Here is a 24,001-nt window from a genome sequence, read left to right on the forward strand (position 1 = left end):
TTTTAATGGATAACCTCTCTTCTCAAACATTCCACTTAACCTGTTGATGTCTTCTTTCATAACATCAAAATCAGATGACATTCTTACTGTTCTTATACATTGTCCCTTGACAATGTTCCTGAACATGTGTGGTGGATGGTTACTATTGTAAGCAATATAGTCATTCAAATGTGTAGGCTTTCTATAAATTCTTGAAGCAAACCCCACATCTGTATGCCAAATGAGTGTATCCAAATAAGCTATTGTCTTACTGCTGTATTTGTAAGTAAATTTTAAGAAATCCGTAGTGTGATTAATAAAATCTATAAACTCTTGAATCTCTGTTTCTGATCCCTTCCACAACACAAACAAATCATCCAAAAATCTTGCATAGAATTCTATTTTATCATAATACTTGCTTTTGAATAAGTACTCAGTTTCCCATTCCAGCATGACCATGTTTGCGAATATTGGAGCGCATGACGCCCCCATGGCAACCCCAGTCTTCTGCCTGAAATATTCACCCTGAAAAGTGATGTAACTGTGCTCTAATACTAATGACATGAGTTCAGTAATCAAACTAATTCTATCCCAACTGAATCCTGAGAACTTCCTGAGGCTGTTGGTGAAAAACTCAAGTCCCTTTTCTTTAGGTATGCAGGAAAACAGATCTGTCACATCAATTGTGATAAATATATATTCTTTACTCCATTTGTCTGTTGTGAGGTTGTTTAAGAATTCCCATGAGTCCTTCATTATATGTGGCACTGTATTGTAAATGTGCTTGGTCCAAGTGTCAATCAATACACCTATATTAAAAGTTTTTGATTTTGATCCTGACACTATGGGTCTGTATGGAGGGTCATCCACTGACTTATGAATTTTAGGTATACCTATAATTTTGGCTAGTACAGGATAATCATTTCTTATAAACATATAGATTTCATTACTTATTCTATTATCTATCATATATTCCTCAATTATGAGATCTATTCTCCTGTAGCCTATATTAATTTCATTTATAGATATAACTTCATAATTGCCAGATTCGTATAACCATTTACACATTTTAGTATTGTAATCCGTAGTGTAACTAATAGCAATGCCACCACCTTTATCCGGCTTCATTATACGGATATCTTTATTACATATTATATTTTTCAAACAGGTTCTTTCTTTCTCTGTAAGGTTGTCATTTATGTTATTGTCTTTTAAGTTGCCTTTTTTAATGTTGTAATTTAACCAGTAGATGTCTTTACTAATCATCTGTTCATAACTATGAATGGAAGGATTGTTGAACGGCATATATGTACTTTTCTTTCTTAGTTTAACTTTCTCACATACACTTTCAGATGAACTTTCGGATGAATTATTATCAAATTGTAAAGCTAAATTAAGTCTCCTACAATACAATTTCACTTCTTTAATAGTATCTACTAAATTTATTCCTGTAGTTGGAATGAATTTCATTCCTTTACTCATTAAGCTTATAAATTCATTCTCTATTGGTATGTCTGTATAATTATATACTCTGAAATCATTATACACTGACATAATCTGATGTGTCACTTCTTCATTTTCAGTTTGAATTAATTGTTCATTATCTGCATTGTTAGAAAGTTCATTCCCTGTTTTAATGATGTCAGTGTACAAAGTATTATTTTTGTTTTTACTTACTTCAACACATTCATATTGGGGTACCCTTAAGGACTGGATATTACTATTACTATTTCCTGTTTTATTTAGTTCCATCTGTTGAATTGATTTCTTTGTTTTGGGGCTGGAAAAAATCTATATATATACTTAATTTGTACTTTGCTTGCAATATTTCATGGGTTTTGATATTCTGCTGCACTAATACTCCATGTTAATTATGCTTTTTTGCTATTTGAATATTCTATCTTCTACTACATGTGTACAACAGTTACATAACCTGTTTTACTACTTGAATTACACATTTCATTTGAAACCCCATGTAATACCTTCTTTCAGAGGAATATCTGTAGTTATATTAAATTTCTCAACTTCATCTTTGCACAAAGGCAGTATCCCATACTTGGATTTACCTTAATAAATTCTAATGATAAATTAATCTCATCACTACTTAGTCCAAATCATTGAAACTAATGACAAACTACAACAGTTTTTCTAACATTCTTTCCCTTTGTATACTCATACATTTTGCATCCTACCACTACACACTCTATAATCTAAACATAGCACCCTCTACCGCAAACATTTCTGTACAATCTAGGATCATAGGATCACAGGATCATAGGGGATTACTAGGCTATTGGCCCTGAAGCCCTTATAAGCCTAGTCAATGTTTAGCCCATGTTTAGACAAGACAGCACCAAAAGCCCCTGTCCAGCAGGGACACAGGTGGAATCCCAGGGGTGTATTTTCTATTTCCCATCCAGTTATCCAGGTTGTGCTTAAAAAGGGATAATAAGGTACTCTGCTTGATGTTGCAAATGAGTCTATTCCTCAGACTGGGGAGTCCCTGGGACACAAATCTGTCCTGCCATCAAGTTCTATTGATATCGCAGACCAGGTTCAGGTCACGTGTACAGTTTGTTCAAGTGGAGCTTGACTTGTGGATATGTAGCAGTCCCATCAAGGCGGGCTCTGAGATTGCTTTATATGCCAAACAGAGGTCACCCTTGGGGAGTCTGTATGAAACTCAGTAGAGGGATAGGGCTTTTAGCTTATCTGTTTAGGGTAGATGTTTGAGGCCCTGGATTCTCTTGGTGAAGAACTTCTGTGTCTTTCCAGCTGATGCATGAGCTTTGTGAGGTATATGCTGAAGGGGGCATTGTACTCAATAATTGGCCTTATAAGGGAAGAATACAGGAATGTTATGACCTCTTTGTCTCTGGATGAGATACCCTTACTTATAAGGTGGGCCATGTAGAAAGCTTTTCGTGCAAGGGAAGCAACATGGTGGTCAAAAGTCAGGTTGCTATCAACTTGGGTGCCCAAATCCCTCACTACTGATTGTGTACTTAGGGCGTTGTTATTAATGTGATAATATGTGGGGATGTTACTCTCCTCAAAGGGGATGATGATGCATTTGTTTGAAGCCATGTTTCTGGCACAAGTCATTTGTTTGGGCAAGAACCTCTTGGAGGACGTCCACATCACTTGGGGAATTGATGACTACACCCATCTTGCAGTCATCTGCAAACTTGGTCAGCCATAGTCCACTGGTTTTTGCCTGCACCTCAGAGAAGCATATCCTGAATAACAGAGGCCCCAAGACCAAACCCTGAGGTATGCTGCTCCTTATGGGTAGACTGCTTGAGGTGGCTTCCTCTATTTTGATTAGGTGGGTTCTATCAGTGAGTCAGTTTACTACTCATCTTGTAACATATGGATTGATGCCTAGTTGAGAGGGTTTATCTACTATGCCTGAGTGGGGAATAGTGTCGAAGGCTTTGGTCAGGTCAAGGTAGGCAATGTGCACCGTCTTCCCCTCTTACATAGTTTTGGTGACTATCTCAAAGAAGTCAACCAGATTTAACAGACATGACCTCCCCCTTGACAAAGCCAAAGTGTGTGGGGTAGAGTGTTTGGAGGTTGCCATTGTCCCTGTTAATGAGCTCTATATAATCCATTCCATGGCCTTGCAGATCACGCTAGTTAGGCTGATGGGTCTATAATTTCCCAGATCAGTGGACATACCAGCTTTGTGTAAAAGGATGCCAGTGGCTGTCCTCCACTTGGCTGGGACAAAGCAGGTACTCAGGCTTTTGTTGAATAGGGTGCCTAATGGTGCTGGACGTTCATGCCTGAGTTCATGTAGGATGCAGCTAGGGATGTTATCGGGTCCCATGGAGGCTGTATTTTTAGCCTTTGAGAGGGCAGAGATGACCTGTTCCCTAGAGATATTTAGTGGGGGGCAGGTACTAAGGATGTCCTGATTTACTGATGGTGGGGGCAGAGGGGAGAAGTTTCCACTGACTCTGTCAGCCAGTATATTGGGTATATCTACAGCATTTGTGTATGTGGTGTCCTTGACCACCAGCTCTGAACAGATCTGGGTGCTTCCTTTAAGATTTTGGACATATGTGAAGAAGCCCTTATGATTGTCTCTAGTAGATGTGCCAATTTGGACTTGAAGTTGGCTTTAGAGGATTTCACTAGTGCTCTTATTTGCTTGTTTCAGCTAAGGAGAGATTGCCTCCAATTGGGCACCTGCTCCTTCTTGGTCCTGGACAGTCATTTTTTTTCCTTTTGTTATATAGTTTATTTATTGCAGATGTCCACCCGACAGGTTTACTCTTCCTTGCGGAAGATGATTTTATCCTTTCGGGTATTCCTGATTCAATGCATCTCTATAAATAGTTGTATAGTACTTTGGTGTAGATTTGGATATTGGTGCCAGTTCCTACAGTGGGGGAGGGGGCTGCGAATCTGTTTATACCATCCCTCAGGAGGTTGTAATCAGCTTTGGAGAAGTTTTTTTGTTTGACCCTAGCTGGGGGGGGGGGGTCAGGGGAGATGGTGACTTTGAAAGTGACTGTTTTATGGTCGGATCTTACCAGGGAGGATGATACCATAGTGATGCTGCAGTGGTTACTCATGTTGGTTAATATCAAGTCCAATATGTTATCATCTCTTGTGGAGGTATCAACTAACTGTTCCAAGGAATTTGCATTGATAAAATTGTGGAATCTCTGGGAAGTTCTGTTCTGGCATGAGTAGTTTTTCCAGTCTATGGCTGTGTAATTAAAGTCACCCAGGATCAGGGTAAAGATTTAAATCTTGATAGGTTTGAAGAATTCCAGATAGGTGGAGTGGATATCTTGAGTCAAATTTGTGGGCCTGTAGCTAGCTATAATTTTAATAGAGGTCTTGTCAATGGTTAACTGCGCCTGGAGTGTCTCCTGTGTTTCATACTGTTTGACCAGCCTGGAGGTGTGTGTCTTTAATATATATTGAAACTCCACCTCCTTTGGCTTTGCTGCCCACAGTTTGGAGTCTGTATGTGTGATAAGATGAATAACCAGGTAAGGCTAGGGTGCTCTCCACAGCTTTAAACCAGGTTTCTGTGACTGCACAAATGTCAGCATCTTCCAGGGTTAAAAATGCTTGCAATGAGTGCAGTTTCATGTTTAGACTCCTAGCGTTTAGCAGCATGACCTTTAATTTGTGTTTTGTTGAAATGTTTATGTTTTTAGTATTGACTTCATGACTTTTCCTAAAAAAGGCAGCATGGGAGAGGCAAGGGCCTTTACCAGAGGCCTGAAGCCCAAGTGAGACAGATGCAGGCCATCTCTAGCAAAGCATCTTGGTCTGTCGATCATACCTTTCTAGGCTGTCAGGTACTGGATCCCCCTGGAATGACAACAGAAATTAAGGCAATTGTTAAAGTCAATCATTTTCTGTTTGTATTGAGGCATAATTCTGAGTGATGGTAAAATGCTGCTTAAGGCTAGGGACATACCTACCTGGAACACATATTCAGCGAGCTCAATCATGTCCCTCTTCATGTAGTCCAGGGAGGTACGCCTCAAGTCGTTCACACCAATGTGGACTAAGACAGAGTCATAACAGTACCTGTTGTTGAGAGACTTGAGTGCATATGTGATATGGCAGATTTTGGCATTTGGCAAACAACTAACCGTGACTTTTTCCTTATCTAGCCTGGTGAGAGGCACATCTGTGTGTCTCACAATGGAGTCTCCTATGACTAATATGTTGGGTTTATGATTAGGCCTTAGTGATTGTGAGACACTGGTGTGTTGACTATGCATGATATGTGGTGTGGAGGGTTGTTGAGTTCTCATATGTTTTTGCCTCTGAGGTCTCCTTTGTTTGGATTTGTTTTTGTTGAGGACCTCCACATATGTGGGTGCAAGTTGTGTAGTTCTGGGTGGTGTTTGAGGTGTAGTGATTGTGTTGAAAACATTCTCAGTGCCAGATGTACTGGCTTGTGACGGAGAGAGCATAGACTCTAGCTTCTTTATAATACTCTACACTCTGGCTATTGCCCCATCACTTTACTGGACTACCTCCATCTATTACCTCAAACTAAAATTTAGCAACAACATTATTAACCAAAGTTTATCGTCATCACCATCAGCCCTCTTTTTTCCCATTGTCTTCATGGGGTCAGGGTGTCATGTCAGCTATTGGCATCTCTCCCTATTTAATGCCACTCTTCAACCTTCTTTGACAGTTATACCTGACTATTGCATATCTTCTCTCAAACAATTCATCTTCCTCTTTGCTGGGTGCCCTTCTTTCCTCTTGTGTCATTCCTGTCTGTCCCAAATCTTCTTCATCAGATTGTCTGCTGCCTTTCTGCATGGATCTGAAGCAATGCAATCTGTTTTTACTGAACTTCTCTGCAGTTTGAGCTGTTTTAGCTTCTGCTCTAATGTCATCATTTTTTCATCTGTCCCACAGTGTGTATCCTACCATCTGCCTCAGACACTTCATTTCCATCACCTCTAACTTCTTCAATTGCATTGGCTTTTGTTGCACAAGTTTCTGTATTGGTCACACCACCGTTTTGTACACTTTATGTTTCTGCTTCTTTGACATTCTGTTGTCATACACTATCCCTGGCACTGTGTGCTAGCTGGCTGCAACCCCTCTGATTCTAGCCTTGACCTCCTCATTCAAACTTCCCTTCTCCTCAACCATCCCACCCAGATACTTGCAGCTGTTAATCTGTTCCACTATTTTCCCTTTTATCTCAATTTTCTGCTTCTTCTGATTCTGCCATTTCTTGCTATTACAACTGTCTTATCTGTTCTCAGTTTCATCCCATGTGCCTTCAGTTTTTCATTCCATTCCCTTTTCCTTTGTGGAAAGTCTTACTCAGAGTCTGCCTATAATGTTACATCAACTGCATACAGCAAATTTGTTGAGCCTTCCCCGCTTACCTGTTTGCTAATGTAGCCCATCATACAGTCCACTCAGAGCTTAACCATTATGCACACCTACTCCCACTGGGAACCGCTCAATGAGACCTAACACTGTTTGAAATTGAGCCATTTGGAGTCATTGGGCTCTTCTACATGCTTCTGGGACTTTAGACCAATACAGGAGTACCCATATCAACTTTCTTGGGACCTTGTCACATCTTTTTTCCAAGTCTAGCAATGCCCGTTTGAATTCTTTCCTCATCTCTAGCTTCCTCTCAAGTATCTGTCTCTCTGCAAACATTGAGTGAGCTGGCTGCATCCTGATCTGAATATGGACTGTTAATCTCTCATTTTATTTTCTGCTACTCTGCTACTTTTAACCAAAGTTATCACAGCAAATCAGCAACCATATACAAGTCAGTCCACCTCCATCATTACCTCCCTATAGTAAAATTTCATGGTGACATCCACCCCAAACCTAGCGCTATTACAACAATTTCCCCTCCGCATTCTAATGCATCACCTCCTAATTTTAACTTGCATCACTATTCAGGGATAAAAATATTTCAAACCAATCTAAGAAGTCAGCAAATGCAGTACATAAAAATAAATACATATTTTATTAGCTATGTTTCATAATTAAAAAAAGGTATTTGTTTCATATTACTTCAAAAAAAAATTTGGGTGTCACTGAACCACACTGCTGTCTAGTTGCAAAGTAAAATCTATATCCCACTTAAAATGTTAGTAACTATACACATACAGAAATCCATGTGGCTACCAAAATCTAAAATCAGCTGTCATTTTAATCTCCAGTCTTGAAATATCTTTATCAATTTAATCAAGCTTCATTCATACAAGAAATATAAGAATTCAACAGAGAAGACTTTAGTCTGTTTTCTGTTTTCCTTGGTCATCTGGGTTCCTATTATATAATCGAAGATGTAATCCTTTGAATGCATCTTGATCGAACTTGAAAGCACGAAACAGCAAAATAATGAAACTGCATATAAGTGATTTCTATCCCTGGGAAAGAAGTTGCTTGGCCACCTCCATTACTTTGCTGTTTTTGTCACTGTAGTGCGATCTCGGAGGTGGTATATTTAAGTAGGGGGGGTGGTGGTGTGGGAGGCACAGCCATGTAATGTTTTGAAGTTTTTATTTTTATTATTATTTTTTTTTTTTTTGTGGAACAGCAATTTTTTTTTTACCTGGGAAAAAATTGCTGTTCCGAGTGTTCTGGATTTTTTAAGCATTCGCTGATTTGATATAGACCCATTCATCCTAGATGTGTCACTGCAGGTACACCTTCAATGCCATAAAGTGTACTTATTTACTGCTCAGGGATGCACTTCCACATTTTAAAGTCATTCCCATTCACATGAGTCAGTATAAAGATATGGAACTAAAATAGTGTGTGTATTGTAAAATAGTGTAATTGAAAGAAACGTTACAAATTTCTTTCATAAAATAATGCAACTGCATACTAGTGCTAGACGATAAATGGAATGTGGGTAATTTACATATTACCAATAGCATTAGTGGGATCCAAGTTTGATTGGTCAGGCTATGCTGCTAAGCTCAAACAAGAAGCTCCTACCAAGGGTAAAACATAAATTACCCACAATCATTGATGGCTCACTGCCACATTATATTGGCAGTTTGCTTTATACTTCTGTTTTTCAGTGATTTACAATCTTAAAATGAAATCCCTCATGCATTTGGTGATCAGTTTTTGTTTCTATTATTAGTCAAATCCAGAAGTCTAAGCATATGCCCTATGGATTGGATTATGAATAAAGGAAGATGTTACTTCTTTTCTGAAGAGAAATTGTCAAGATCTGCTAGCAAAACGAAATGTGAAGAAGAGGCAGCAATGTTGATTATTATTAATGATAAGCAAGAACTGGTAAGAACATGCATGGATTTGACTTATATAAATTATGTAAATGTACTTATCTGCTAAAGATGATTATACCAGCATTAATTTATGGCTCCACCCTTCATGACCACAGAAGTTATTTTTATATTATTTTTACTTGCAGATAAGTACACAATCCAGAATGCTAGAAATCTGTCTGTTGATCTGTACTTGTTCCTCCTGAAATTGGCCAGCCTGAATTTTCATAGTAGAAGGAAAAGTCCATCCTATATAATGAATTAAATAGACCATAAAGCAGCATCTAATCCTAGATTGGATTCCCATAAAATATTTTGCTGGCCATTGCTTTGTTAATTAGACTACTTGTTCACAGAAGTTATCTCAAAGAATCTTCTTTAAGCTGCAGAGGCAATTTTAACTGAAAAGAACTGAAATAGTTGGGTAATATCTGGAGTGACATAATTTGCACGACTGGATTGTGTTTTTTCCATGTACTGCAGATCATAATGGTAAATAGCTGAGCCTCATCTGCATATTTTAATTATTCTGTGGCAAACAAAATGATATATGAATTTTATGGATCACTGTATTTTTCCATAATCACATGGAACTCTCCTGGAACATTTAGGAGTTTCAACAAGTAGCTGACCTCACCATTAGACAATTTATATTATTCTGAGAGATTGGCATTGCAACATCCCCATTTCTTTAGGTAGATGTCCAGTTTATCATTGTGTTAATGGTCTTGAATAACGATGTAAAAGAAGTACATAGACATTGTCAAATCAAAGTTACATGCAGACTTTCTTCCTGTGATTATATTTCACTGTTAGCCTTAATTCTGCAGAGACTCTTAACTTCTGCAGGGCATTCACTGGTGCAGGTTAGTAGATCAAGAGTTGAGCAGTAATGTAAAACAATTGTTACTACAACAGTTCTGCTTCAGAACTGATGTACCTTAAAGTATTAAAAAATATGTTCAACCCATAGTGTTACCTTATATTATCCAAGTGTTACTGTGTTTCTCACCATATGTGCATATGGTGCAGCATCTATTCTGCCTGACTGTAATGATTTCTCTATTTTTTTTCCTGGAGGCTGCTTGTTTCCTTTAGATGTTGCTGTATCTTTCAGCTTTTCCCAGTTAGGGGTCACCACAGCGGAACTCCGGTCCACTAATGATTGGCAGTAGATTTTTACGTACCGAGTTGCCAGTCCTGATGCACAACCTTCAACGAAGGTACGCCCATTTACACATGTCTCCACACAGAAGATGCTTTAGCTGAGAATCGAATAGGACAACATCTTACTGTGAGGCGACAATGCTAACGATGAACCACCACCGCAGTTGGTAAGCTATAATCAACAAAAAAATGGCATTAGCAAATTTGGGATGAATGAGAAGATCATTACTGCAATGTAGACAAAAATCATATTACAAGTAGCTTACGACAGCTGCTCACGCTGGTTGATGCTCTTGTTTTAAAAACACTGATCCGTTGGATATAATAAAATACTGAAACAAGAGCAAAATCAAAGCACAGACCAGTCCTTTCAATTCTTAGAAGATTCAAACCATTTATTATAGATGATAAGCGCTTTCGCTAACAAGTAGCTTCATCAGATCATATACCATTTTACTAAGACATGTGGTACTTAAATACTATACATCATCAAACAATTTATTCAAAAGAACCAATCATTAACATCTAATAATAAAGTGCATTTAACAGGCTAGAAAGTGTATGTATTAAATACAATTTATATTGGTTGTAGTTGCCTTCCTACAATAAAAATAAACTAATAAGCCTAAACTTAATAAAATAGGAAGAAATAACATCAATACTATGTATCATATAGACAATTCATTTAAAAATATATCTAATATCACATTTAAAAAATATACATATATATATAATCTATCATGGAAATAATACCAGCATGAAAATACCCATGAAAATATATATATATGCAAATATAAATATATAAATTCATAGAAAATGTAAACATGGACAAATATAATAAATATATAAAAATATGTATATAAAAAATATATATACAAACAGAGAAAAGAGAAAAAAATAAGGTAATTAGATCTATTAATATTATTCACTTCATATTATATGTAATATCATTTTATATGCCTACATTGTCTTAGTGTAGGTTTTATTGACACTTTGTCATTTAGTCCCAAGCCCCTATCTGCTCTTAACCTAATTATCCAACCATTTTCCCTTTCTTCCATACGTGACATAATATTTCCGCCTCTAACATCAGGTGTAATCACTTCTAATACCCTCAACATAAATTAATGTTCAGTACCATTTAAGCTAACATGTTTAGCTAGTGCATTCTGCATGTTGTTTTTCTTAATATTATAGACATGCTCCCTTATTCTGTCAAGTAATGGGTGGTTTGTCTTGCGCACATAGAAAGAGGAGCAAATTTTACATACTGCTAGATAAACAACATTAGCAGTCATATAGTCAGCATCTACTTTAAGGCGAAATATTTTTCCATTATCAGGATGATGGAATTCTGTATTACTATCAATTAAGATACAAAAGTTACAATGTCCACATTGTTTAGTGTGACCAGAGTTAGTAAAATTATTACCATTCATTTTCGAATAGCATAGTAGCCTCTTCAGGTTACTTTTATTTCTATATGAAAATGAAGGTGTTTCGCCAACTATCTGGTGAATGTGCTCATCTGCCTTCAATATATCCCAGTGTCTACCAATAATTTTCTTGACCTCAAATAGGTCTGTTGTATAATGTGTTGAAAACTTCACATTAGAGGGTATTAATGTGTCTTTTGTCTTAGTTTTATTAGAGGGAGGACCAAAATATGGTAAACCTTTGGTGTAACGTAGATCGTATATATCCTTAATGTGTTGATTTACTTCAACTGTCCCATAACATCTATCTAAAAATCGATTTCTTAGGCTGGATAAGTCATTTTCTAAGCCACTTTTCAGTGGATTAAGCCTCGAACATCTCAGTGTTTGCCCCCTTATAATGTTTCTGAAGATATGTGGTGGATGCATACTCGATCTATGAAGTAGCATGTTACAATGACAGGGTTTTCGAAAAACTCCAGTATTAATAAGTCCATTATGTAATCTCTCCACATAAAAGTCCAAAAAGTTTACTTTTTCAAAAGAAAAAATCATAGTAAACTTTAGGCAGTTAGTTAAACTATTCATGGTGTCAAGGAAGGCTTCTAGTTCATTAGTGGTTCCAGTCCATAAAATAAAAAGGTCATCTACAAACCTACGATACAAGATAACATGTTTCTTGAATTGGGGCTCACAGAACAATATAGACTCCTCCCAAAATGCCAAGAACATGTTGCCATAGCTATTCGCACAGGGAGTGCCCATAGCTACACCTTCATGGTGTCTATAAAGTTTGTCACCAAACATAAAAATGTTGTTATATAATACCAATTCCAAGAAATGGACAGTTAGGTCTATTAGTACATCAGAATAGCTACTATGTTGTTTAAGGTAAGCTGAAGCATAGGATAAACCTAATTCATTTGGTATCACTGTGAAGAGAGATTGTATATCAAAAGTAACAAAAAGGCATGCATCAATAAATTCATTCTGCATGACACATTCATAAAGATCGATCAAAAAATGTTTAGAATCACGTAATACATATTTGTTATAATTTAAAATACATCTTAAATGTTTCTCTATAAATACTGAGAGATGTACAGTGACCCAACCCCTTCCAGATACGATTGGTCTCATAGGTGGGTCATTTAGGTTTTTATGGATTTTAGGAAGTCCATATATTACAGGTATAGATGGTTTATCAATAAGTAAGTTTTCAAATAAATTTTTCTCAATCAGCTTACTCTTAAAAATATCTAACAAAATACAACGTACATAGTTACATGTGTCATGCACTTCTTGATTACCAATAGGGACATAATATTTATCTTCTAGCATAGTCAGCATAGAATTTATATAATGTAAACTATCCATTACAACAACCCCAGAGCCTTTATCTGCTGGTCCAATAATAATATTAGCATTCGCCTGTAGTTTACTCATACTCATCCTTTCATTGTGTGTAAGGTTATCAAACTTTCTGTATTTTTTAATCTTTCTTGTATCATAATAATTGTGTAAGTCTTCTTCGGTGACCTTCATAAATGCTTCAACTAAAGGATGATTTATTGGAACATAGTCACTAAGATTTTTAAAAATAAAGCCTTTATTAACTTCAGTAGTAACAGGATTGTTATTGACACTATCCTTGTAAATATATTTAAGCATAATATTTCTGCAAAATTTTTTTAAATCAGTTACAGTATCAATTAGACAACCTGCTCTCTTTGGAATAAAATGTAAACCTTTACATAATAGTGAAATATCATGTTGAGTTAACTCTGTACTAGATAAATTGTGAACTAATTTCTCTTTGTCCACAATTTCTTTAATGTAGCATGCTGTTGTGTTTCCCCTGAAAGTTTTCCTTTTTGTCTCCCCCTGCTCATAGAACGTGATCTCTTCGGACCTTTGTCCATACGTACAGGCAGGGGAAAAGATAAATTAGCATCAAATACTGGTTCATTAGTATTGTTTCTTATTTTCGGTCTAACTATAGGTTCATTACTAATTATTGGTTTATTTTTAATAACATTAACTTCAAGGTATAGATTACTATCTGTTTGCATACTTGGGTGCATTATTCTTATAACATCTGTTGAATCATTACATGGCTCACTATTCAACACTAAGTAGAAAGCTCCAAATAGACCAGCAAGGCAGCACAGAGTTCTTGTTTGAAGGAGCGAGGCACAGCTGTCGGGTTGACGAGCGCCATTTTGGTCAAAGTTTCGCCTTGGCGGTTTATCCGCAATTGGGAACAAGTTTATGGGACTTTTGCATTTGAGCTGAGGAGCGTAGAGTGGTTGTAGGGCGTTTATTTTCAACACGGCTATACCGACTGCTTGATTTTGAACTTTCTTTTATTTGGATGTGTTCACATATGTATTTTACGTCGTGGGCGAGGTCAACTACCTGAGGAATTACTGACTTTGGACATTTGGGAACATTGAACTGTTGTGTTGCTACCTTACACGAAATAAAAGCCTTTATGTGTGTAATACTTTGGGGGCATTTACGGCATAGCGATTGTGGATCGGAACATTCTGTTTAAAGACAGCGACGTCCATTCGGAAGTCTTTTGGAGGCCTGTTTATATCTGGGACTTGGGTGATTTGCATAACCAGCAGGGACTAATGTATTATGGACATTTTTGTGTTTATTACATTGTTTGGTGACATTGCTGCTTATCCACTTTTAACATTGGGTTGTGTATTGAGTGTTTAATAATATAGGGTTTGGAAACAATACTATCGTTTGGCAGCTGGGTATACTGTTACACCAGTATGGGTTGCAACTTAGGGACGTATCAAACTATTATTTGAATACCAACTGATTTTTCATAGTGCCCTTTTATTTTGACTATATTTATGGATTATGTTTTCACACAAACTGTTATGCTTTGGGCAAATGAGGTCGTAGTTTAAACTGGACCCAAGATACATGCAGGGTATATAGAAACGGTGTGGAATTTCAGTATTTTTGCATGTGCCGAGTGCATATTTGATACATGGTTATTTTGGGATGTATTAAACGTGTACTGGTAGATCATTTGACTTGCGACAGTGTTCGGTTCTATAGGCCTGTTTCTACGGAAAGTGTTTTCAACACACTTGCTATGTTTTGGGCGTACTAGGTTGTCAGCTACTAAACTGGCCCGAGATATATGTTGGGCCTATTGAGACTCTGTAACATTTTTGTATTATGGCATATTCATATGCAGGTATTCTTTATATAATTGGAGGATGATAACTTTTTGTGGCCTGCAGGACTGGGAGCTGGGAATCATACATTGAGCAGGGAGACAGCAATTAAAAATTATATACGTTCCATAAACATTATATGTGGGGGCACTATCAGAACTATGATCCTTATCTCAAGGAATTTGATATAACCAGTTGCTATATGGAGTGTTTTGAACCGTATTGACATTCAATAATATAACTGTGATTTTTTTGGTTACGGGAAGTATTACATACAAACTATATTGGCTTGGGACTGCATGTGTTTATACATCCTTTTTGGCTTACAAACAGTATACTTACTGGTATTATGGTTATGTAGTATATGCTACATGATTACGCACAATAGCTCATGGTATATGATATATACATATGTGTTTGCTTTACTGTAGCGAATATATAAGTTGTTTTTCATTCTATGCTGTCATTATTAAACAGTTTGCGAATGGAATTCTTACATATTCTATATTGATAACCAACGGACCAGTACTAATATTTCCTTATAATATATTTGGGGAACTATTGGTATGAGTTAAGTGAACACATTATATTTAAATGGTTGTGACTTTATTTGTGACACCATTATTACACATTTCAGCATAATTGTGCTTTAGACCTTAATATGTGTTATACATTTAATATATGATACTATTTTAGTGAGTATATTCTTTGAAAATAGGCTGGATAATATTGAAATTGAGACATAATTGCGGCCCCTGAATATTTGGTTATCAGCAGGATTAGAATGTTTGTGATATACTATAGTAGTTCAGTTTCTAATTGTTTGGAACCATAATACTTTTGAAGGGAACTTAAGATATAAATGGAAACATCACTCCTACTATTGTAATAATTCATACAGCATTTATAATTGTTAGTTATTGCCAATCATTAGTCCTGGTGTCTTTTTTGAAATGAACCACTGCTCGGTCCCCTGACCACAATTAAAAATTGTATCTTTACTTATTCAGTATTGTTGTGTGTGTCAATTGGCTGTACACTTGGTACAGATATTATTATAAACCATAATAGACTGTATAGTGACTAAGGAGGTGATTCAGCTGTGATACTAGCAGTATATTATTAGAGAAAAACTACATAATCTGACGATTTGAACAAAAAAATTCTTTATAAGGTTCACATTTGTTTGTTGTATTTTTGTCTGTTGTATTTTTGATCATTTGATTCATACATCTGCACAAAACCTTTCTTGGGTTTTGAAAGTATGGGATCTCAGCAAATATAGTATTTTGACCTTTTTCCAGTTAAGGAATACTTATAGTAATGTGTCCTAGTATTTGAATTTAATGCCTGGTCACAGTGGTAACCTATAGTTGATAGTCTAGTTCATTGGGGCTGATTTTGATGACCTATTGGATCCTGATTCTACCATTGAATACTCAAATTGAACCAATTTCAGGTTGGTTTGTTTTTTCTAATATATAAGTCAAAAGTGTCACACCAATATTGCAATATACTTTCATGTTATTCTTGGTGTTTGACCTGCCATAGGGATTTTATGGTCCTGGTTTTCTCCCTTTTTTCCTTTATGTGCTTTCTGCCACCCCTGTGATTTCCCATCAGGGATTGGTGTTTGATTTTCTTCCCTATTTGATGTTACTGGGTCTTTCAACCATTATATTACATATTTGATTTAATAATCATATTCCTTTGCTGTTTTGGTGCTCCACCAGTTTTCATTAGTAGTAGACCTTAACATTGTTCACAACATGGATCTAAATACCATCCTCTCTGGATTATGTGCTGATCGGCAAGATATAGCGGTATTTGGTATTGATCAATTGCCAAGCAATGATCCAGTTAATTCGGGTCAGACTTCGGTGGTAGATTGTGATATGTTTTTCCATTCAATCACCAAAGCATTTAAGACTCTTAGATCAAACATTTGGCATCTTAAGTTATTCAAAGCATATTCGGCTCAAAACATGGCTCCCAGAGGACTACGAATACGAACACAACCTCTAGTGGGGAAGCCAGATGATAAATTAAACCATGATTGGCAGGAGGCTCTTCAGACTGGATCCATGACATTTGTGAACATATTGTTACAATATTATGAAAGGACAGTAGATTCTAATATACTTGAAATTAAAAATATATGTTCAGAGGCTCAAAAGTTTGAATCTTCTATGAAATACCAGGATAACATCAAAAAACTGTCCTCAGAACTGATGGAGCATGAAAAAACTTTAAAGGAACGTAAAATCAAGAAGTTTCATCGTGACTTTTCTGATTATCAACGGGGTAAACCCTTTGATTTTAGCAGATCGGTTAGATTTGCGGATACTAATCAGGTTAAAACAGGGCCCAGTCGCACCAAAAAGAGACCTCGGTCAATTCTTAAAAATAAGGGGGATAGCTCATATAGTACGTCTGGTGATGAATCCTCCCTTACGGATTTTGAGGGTTCAGGGGAGAGGGTCTCACCCAATAGGAAGAAAACTAACAAAATTTCCCCTTTAGAAGGGGTAAGGGACACCGGGGGGGGCAGAAAGCACAGAAAGAGCGGTCACTCCGGTCTCCCTCCAAGGCCTTTTGGACAACTTCCTGAAATAGGAGACCTATCAGGACCGACTCAGAATGTGTTGAATTTATCTAAGACCATATTAACAGATGAGCAGGTTGCACTTTTGAATAAGGGTTTGAATTATATTCCCTCTTTTTTCAGTCAGGAATACCACATAGTACAGGATTTACAGGACTTTTGTAGGATGTTAAATCTTAGGTTGTTTTTTGAGGATAACAAGTCAGAACCATCTGAGGACTTCCGTTTTGGCAAGTCCTCTTTCCAACCTCCTATGAGCAAACATGTCTCTATTTTCATGGACTCCATTTTGAGGGATATTCATTTTGAAAATATGGGACATATCATGCTGGCTAGCAATCTATCCGATGATGACAGGATAGCTTTGAACACCTTGTGTGACAATAAAGACATAGTTATTGTCCCTGCTGATAAGGGAGGTGCAGTTGTGGTTTGGAACACTGCGGACTACGTTCATGAAGGGTTAACCCAATTGTCAGATGCTAAGTGCTACATGTACATGTCCATAGACCCCACACCAGTATTCAAGGATGAGATTGACTCCTTTTTGCGGTTGGCCTTTGAGGAAGGTATCATAAATAAGAAATGCTTGGATTCACTTATGGTGTCGGAACCGTCTAAACAGATATTGTATCTTTTACCCAAAATCCACAAGTCCTTGGAAAAACCACCGGGCAGACCAATAGTATCAGGAATAGGCTCTCTGACTGAACCCCTATCGGCCTTCCTTACCAAATATCTTAAACCTTTGTTGGGACATATTAGATCTAGATTGCAGGACACCACACAGTTTCTACAGCTAATTAGGGAAACCCAATTGGAACCCGAATGGTATTTATGTACTTTGGATGTAAAATCATTATATACAAGTATACCCCATTGGGCGGGTCTCCAATCTTTACAATATTGGTTGGAAAGGGTCAACCTATATTTACCGGGGTTCAACACTCTTTTGATATGTATGTCCGAACATGTGTTAAATAAGAATGTTCTGTACTTCCAGGGCCAGTGTTATTGGCAGCTTCAAGGAACAGCTATGGGGGCATCTTTTGCCCCAATATATGCTGACCTTTTCATGGCCTATGTTGAGGAATTTATGATCTATGATACATCACATAACATCTTTCAGGTGGAAATGGACATTTGGAGACGTTACGTGGACGACTGCTGGTTGGTGTGGCGGGCTGATGTGGGTTACTTGCGGGAATTTGTTGAGTATCTTAATGACAATGTCTGGGGACTTGAATTTTCGGTGACATATGACAAAAATTCTATTAATTTTTTGGATGTCACTGTATACAGGAACCCAGACAATACTTTGTCAACGAGGGTTTTCCGTAAGTACCCGCAATATAACACCTTGTTACATGCATCAAGTTTACATCCCCGTCACACTATCAGGAGTATTCCCATATCCCAATTTATACGTATCAAACGTCTCAGTTCCAACATGGAGGAATATCAATTGGCCAGTAGGGATCTCAGTCAGAGGTTTACCAACAGGGGATATGATAGATTTGATATTGTGTCGGCTCAGAGTAGAGCTAATCGTCTTGTGAGGGATGACTTATTACAATATCAGAATAAGAATAAAAATCAATCCACTCGTAATACATGTGTCAGATTCATCACCACTTATGGCAGGAACATTAATATGATTAGAAACATTATCAATAAACATTGGAACATTTTATTGGCCAATGATAAGCTGCGAAGTATTTTGGGACCCCGTTGTCTTTTCTCATACAAACGTGGTAAAACCTTAGGCTCCTATTTTTCACATTTTAAACATATGGCAAGTGGGGGGACTATCCATAAACAATTGACACTTCATGGTGATGAACTCATTGGGTCATTCCCTTGTGGCCATTGTGGTTCCTGTCAACATATGCTGAAATCCAAGGCATTTACCAGTCGTAATACCAGTAGAGTTTTTGACATCAAGATCTTTGGAAACTGTAGTAGCGACTGGGTGGTGTACCTGGCTTCATGTCACTGTGGGGGATTTTATGTTGGACAAACCTCCAGAGCTTTGAGATTTAGAATGAACGAACATCGCAGTGATATAAAAAACCATAAGGAGACCAGTGCCTTATATCAACACACACTAAAACATCCTCAAGCTAGGTTCACGTTTATGGTCATTGACCGTATTTCTGGAGACAGAACCAATAAACAAGGTTGGCATGGGCTACTGGATCAAAAAGAGAAATATTGGATTATTACATTGGGGGGTTTATTTCATCCGGGACTGAATGATCATTTATAGTGAATATGGTTAGTTTGTATTAGTACATTGAACAATAGAACACTAAGTTGTGGATTTCTATTTGTTTCCTACCTATAGGTCCTTAAGTACATGGATTATGAATGTCAAAATACCCTGGTTCGATATTGAACAGGGTGTTTAGATATTGAGCCATAAGGGCTATCCTGCAATATTATTTATGATATGGGTGGTGGCCAAATGTAGTCAATGAAATATTTCTTTTTCTGTGGGAGTAAGAATGAAAGGCACCTAATTTGCCAGCTAGGTGACGGAGCATTTATATATGTTAGTTTAACATCACTTGAAACTAGATGCATCTACTGTCATTTTTCTTGTTTTGGAAGTTAAGCCTCATGTTGAGGGTCTTACCCATACCACTGACTTTTGGTTATATTGTCTTATTTTGTGTAATACTTGTTTTTCCACTGCATATACATATATACACATTTGTGTATACATAATTCAACTTCTCAAATGTATCCCCTTTTTGACACAGAATATCTGAGTTTTTTCCATATATGTACTGGATATACAATATCTCTAATGCCTATTCTGAAGAAATGTTTAAGCCTTTATGTTTAGGCTGTTACCTTCATCATTGTCGATCAAAATTTTTACATTGTGTTCTATGTCTATTATCTGTTTTGCTCACTATAAATCTATATATACACATATGTATATATATATTACTTAACCTGTCAAACATATGCTCCCTTATGATATAGCATGTTTGAGTCCTTTTGAACATAAGTACTTGATATTTATTACCTGTGGTGTCTTTAACCAAGAACTGCTCAACAGCACGTGACAGTTGTTCATCCAATATGGAATGACCAAAATTAGTTAACAAGTATGAATACATGGCCAGATGGACATGTCAGAATATACTAATAATTTGCCAAATTTCATGTATTTATTTGGTGGTTACCTTTCCTGTTATGGCCGGACCTCACTAGTGTTTATATTATTTTTCATTGTACATTTGTATGACATACTTTAAGTGCCTTAAAACATGTCTTATAAATATGTTTTAAATTTATTAATATTCATGAGCTCAATTTTTTGATTGGCTCTTGATATGTATTTAAATGATGACTCTAATGAACCTGACTATACTGTTTTACACTGAAGAAGGCTGTTGGCCGAAACTAGTTTGTTATATTTATCAGTATTCAATAAATCTATTGAACTCTGTGCTGCCTTGCTGGTCTATTTGGAGCTTTCTACTTGGTTTGGACCGTGCATCCCCTCGTGCATAGGATTTGGTTTACTCTCACTATTCAACACATCATTTACACTTTGTTCAACCACAATCTCAGATACATTTTCAGCCCTACAGTTATGCATTGGAGTAACACTGGTATTAGTAGTGTTTAAATTTATATTAGTTATATATCTAGATACATTCGAGGTAGACAGCACATTAACATCAACATTTTTGTTTTTTAATAATTCATCAGTATTGGTAGTATCAACATGTAAGGCAGTTCGAGTGTTGGCCCTAGTTACTTGCTCTTCATGAAAAATAGATCCGAGACTGTTTGCACTATGCCTCGGCCAAGTGAAGACATTGCCAGATTTAAAATCATTTAAATCACATAAAACTTTACTTTTCTTTTGTTGCAACAGTTTACGATCATACGCTGACACGCAATCAAGTAAACTTTCAAACAACGAATATGTTATGGCATCGGGAAAATCGTTAAATAACTGCTTCTGTTTTAAATTAATAGCATTAACAAGTTCCGTTTCTTCAGGAGAGAAGAAGTCAATTAAGAGATTTAGGTACTTATGACTTGTTTCCAGATTAATACGTTGCCAGCATGCTAGTAATTCTGGAAATTCCTGCCCCTGGCTGGGCATCGAAAATACCCTTAGTCCACGCGGCACAATATTATGATCCAGACAATATTGGAAGTGAACGCGTTGTGCTTGTAAGCGTTTCAGCTTACAAAAATCTCTTTCAATCTCATCCAGCATTTGCTGTAGACTCTGCATGTTAATAGTCGCTCCATTGACGTCACTCAAAGTGGTTTCCTCAAACAGGAACCAGGAAGGATTTGACACTTTGTTAAGGTACTTACGAAATCTCAGTTCTAGTGCCTCCTTGCCTCGGTGTTCACTTCTGGGCACATAGTCCAATTCGATATTGGGCATTTTAGATTACATTAAGTACAAATGCTTTGCTCCTGCTAAGCAGCTAAACAATAGGAAATAATCACAAGTAGCTTACGACAGCTGCTCATGCTGGTTGATGCTCTTGTTTTAAAAACACTGATCCATTGGATATAATAAAATGCTGAAACAAGAGCAAAAGCAAAGCACAGACCAGTCCTTTCAATTCTTAGAAGATTCAAACCATTTATTATAGATGATAAGCGCTTTCGCTAACAAGTAGCTTCATCAGATCATATACCATTTTACTAAGACATGTGGTACTTAAATACTATACATCAAGTAGCTTCATCAGATCATATGCCATTTTACTAAGACATGTGGTACTTAAATACTATACATCATCAAACAATTTATTCAAAAGAACCAATCATTAACATCTAATAATAAAGTGCATTTAACAGGCTAGAAAGTGTATGTATTAAATACAATTTATATTGGTTGTAGTTGCCTTCCTACAATAAAAATAAACTAATAAGCCTAAACTTAATAAAATAGGAAGAAATAACATCAATACTATGTATCATATAGACAATTCATTTAAACATACATATAATATCACAATTAAAAAATATACATATATATAATCTATCATGCACTTTATTATTACATGTTAATGATTGGTTCTTTTGAATAAATTGTTTGATGATGTATAGTATTTAAGTACCACATGTCTTAGTAAAATGGTATATGATCTGATGAAGCTACTTGTTAGCGAAAGCGCTTATCATCTATAATAAATGGTTTGAATCTTCTAAGAATTGAAAGGACTGGTCTGTGCTTTGCTTTTGCTCTTGTTTCAGCATTTTATTATATCCAATGGATCAGTGTTTTTAAAAAAAGGAGCATTAACCAGCGTGAGCAGCTGTCGTAAGTTACTTGTGATTATTTCCTACTGTTTAGCTGCCTAGCAGGAGCAAAGCATTTGTACTTAACGTAATCTAAAATGCCCAATATCGAATTGGACTATGTGCCCAGAAGTGAACACTGGGGCAAGGAGGCATTAGAACTGAGATTTCGTAAGTACCTTAACAAAGTGTCAAATCCTTCCTGGTTCCTGTTTGAGGAAACCACTTTGAGTGATGTCAATGGAGCGACTATTAACATGCAGAGTCTACAGCAAATGCTGGATGAGATTGAAAGAGATTTTTGTAAGCTGAAACGCTTACAAGCACAACGCGTTCACTTCCAATATTGTCTGGATCATAATATTGTGCCGCGTGGACTAAGGGTATTTTCGATGCCCAGCCAGGGGCAGGAATTTCTAGAATTACTAGCATGCTGGCAACATATTAATCTGGAAACAAGTCGTAAGTACCTAAATCTCTTAATCGACTTCTTCTCTCCTGAAGAAAGGGAACTTGTTAATGCTATTAATTTAAAACAGAAGCAGTTATTTAACGATTTTCCCGATGCCATAACATATTCGTTGTTTGAAAGTTTACTTGATTGCGTGTCAGCGTATGATCGTAAACTATTGCAACAAAAGAAAAGTAAAGTTTTATGTGACTTAAATGATTTTAAATCTGGCAATGTCTTCACTTGGCCGAGGCATAGTACAAACAGTCTCGGATCTATTGTTCATGAGGAGCAAGTAACCAGTGCCAACACTTGAACTGCCTTACATGCTGATACTACCAATACTGATGAATTATTAAAAACCAAAAATGTTGATGTTAATGTGCTGTCTACCTTGAATGTATCTAGAAATATAACTAATATAAATTTAAACACTACTAATACCAGTGTTACTCCAATGCATAATTGTAGGACTGAAAATGTATCTGAGATTGTGGTTGAACAAAGTGTAAATGATGTGTTGAATAGTGAGCCATGTAATGATTCAACAGATGTTATAAGAATAATACACCCAAGTGTGCAAACAGATAGTAATCTATACCCTGAAGTTAATGTTATTAAAAATAAACCAATAATTAGTAATGAACCTATAGTTAGACCGAAAATAAGAAACAATACTAATGAACCAGTATTTGATGCTAATTTATCTTTTCCCCTGCCTGTACGGATGGACAAAGGTCCAAGAAGGTCACGTTCTATGAGCCGGGGGAGGCAAAAAAGAAAAATGTCAGGGGAAACACAACAGCATGCTACATTAAAGAAAATGTGGACAAAGATAAATTAGTTCACAATTTATCTAGTACAGAGTTAACTCAACATGATATTTCACTATTATGTAAAGGTTTAAATTTTATTCCAAAAAGAGCAGGTTGTCTAATTGATACTGTAACTGATTTAAAATTTTTTTGCAGAAATATTATGCTTAAATATATTTACAAGGATAGTGTCAATAACAATCCTATTACTACTGAAGTTAATAAAGGCTTTATTTTTAAAAATCTTAGTGACTATGTTCCAATAAATCATCC

At 36.5% G+C, this 24,001-nt stretch overlaps 1 long non-coding RNA gene across 1 annotated transcript in view; it reads left to right on the top strand.

Moving 5' to 3' along the window:
* Positions 1-8,765, top strand: part of LOC122807985 — a 369,059-nt gene extending 360,294 nt beyond the window's left edge. Inside the window, exon 5 of the long non-coding RNA XR_006365749.1 lies at positions 8,609-8,765. This is a non-coding gene — a long non-coding RNA (uncharacterized LOC122807985). The remainder of the gene's footprint in view (positions 1-8,608) is intronic.
* The last annotated feature ends 15,236 nt before the right edge of the window (positions 8,766-24,001 follow it).

Source organism: Protopterus annectens, chromosome 8.part0 (assembly GCF_019279795.1).
Source record: "Protopterus annectens isolate FY-2018-M chromosome 8.part0, PAN1.0, whole genome shotgun sequence".
NCBI classification, from domain to species: domain Eukaryota; kingdom Metazoa; phylum Chordata; order Ceratodontiformes; family Protopteridae; genus Protopterus; species Protopterus annectens.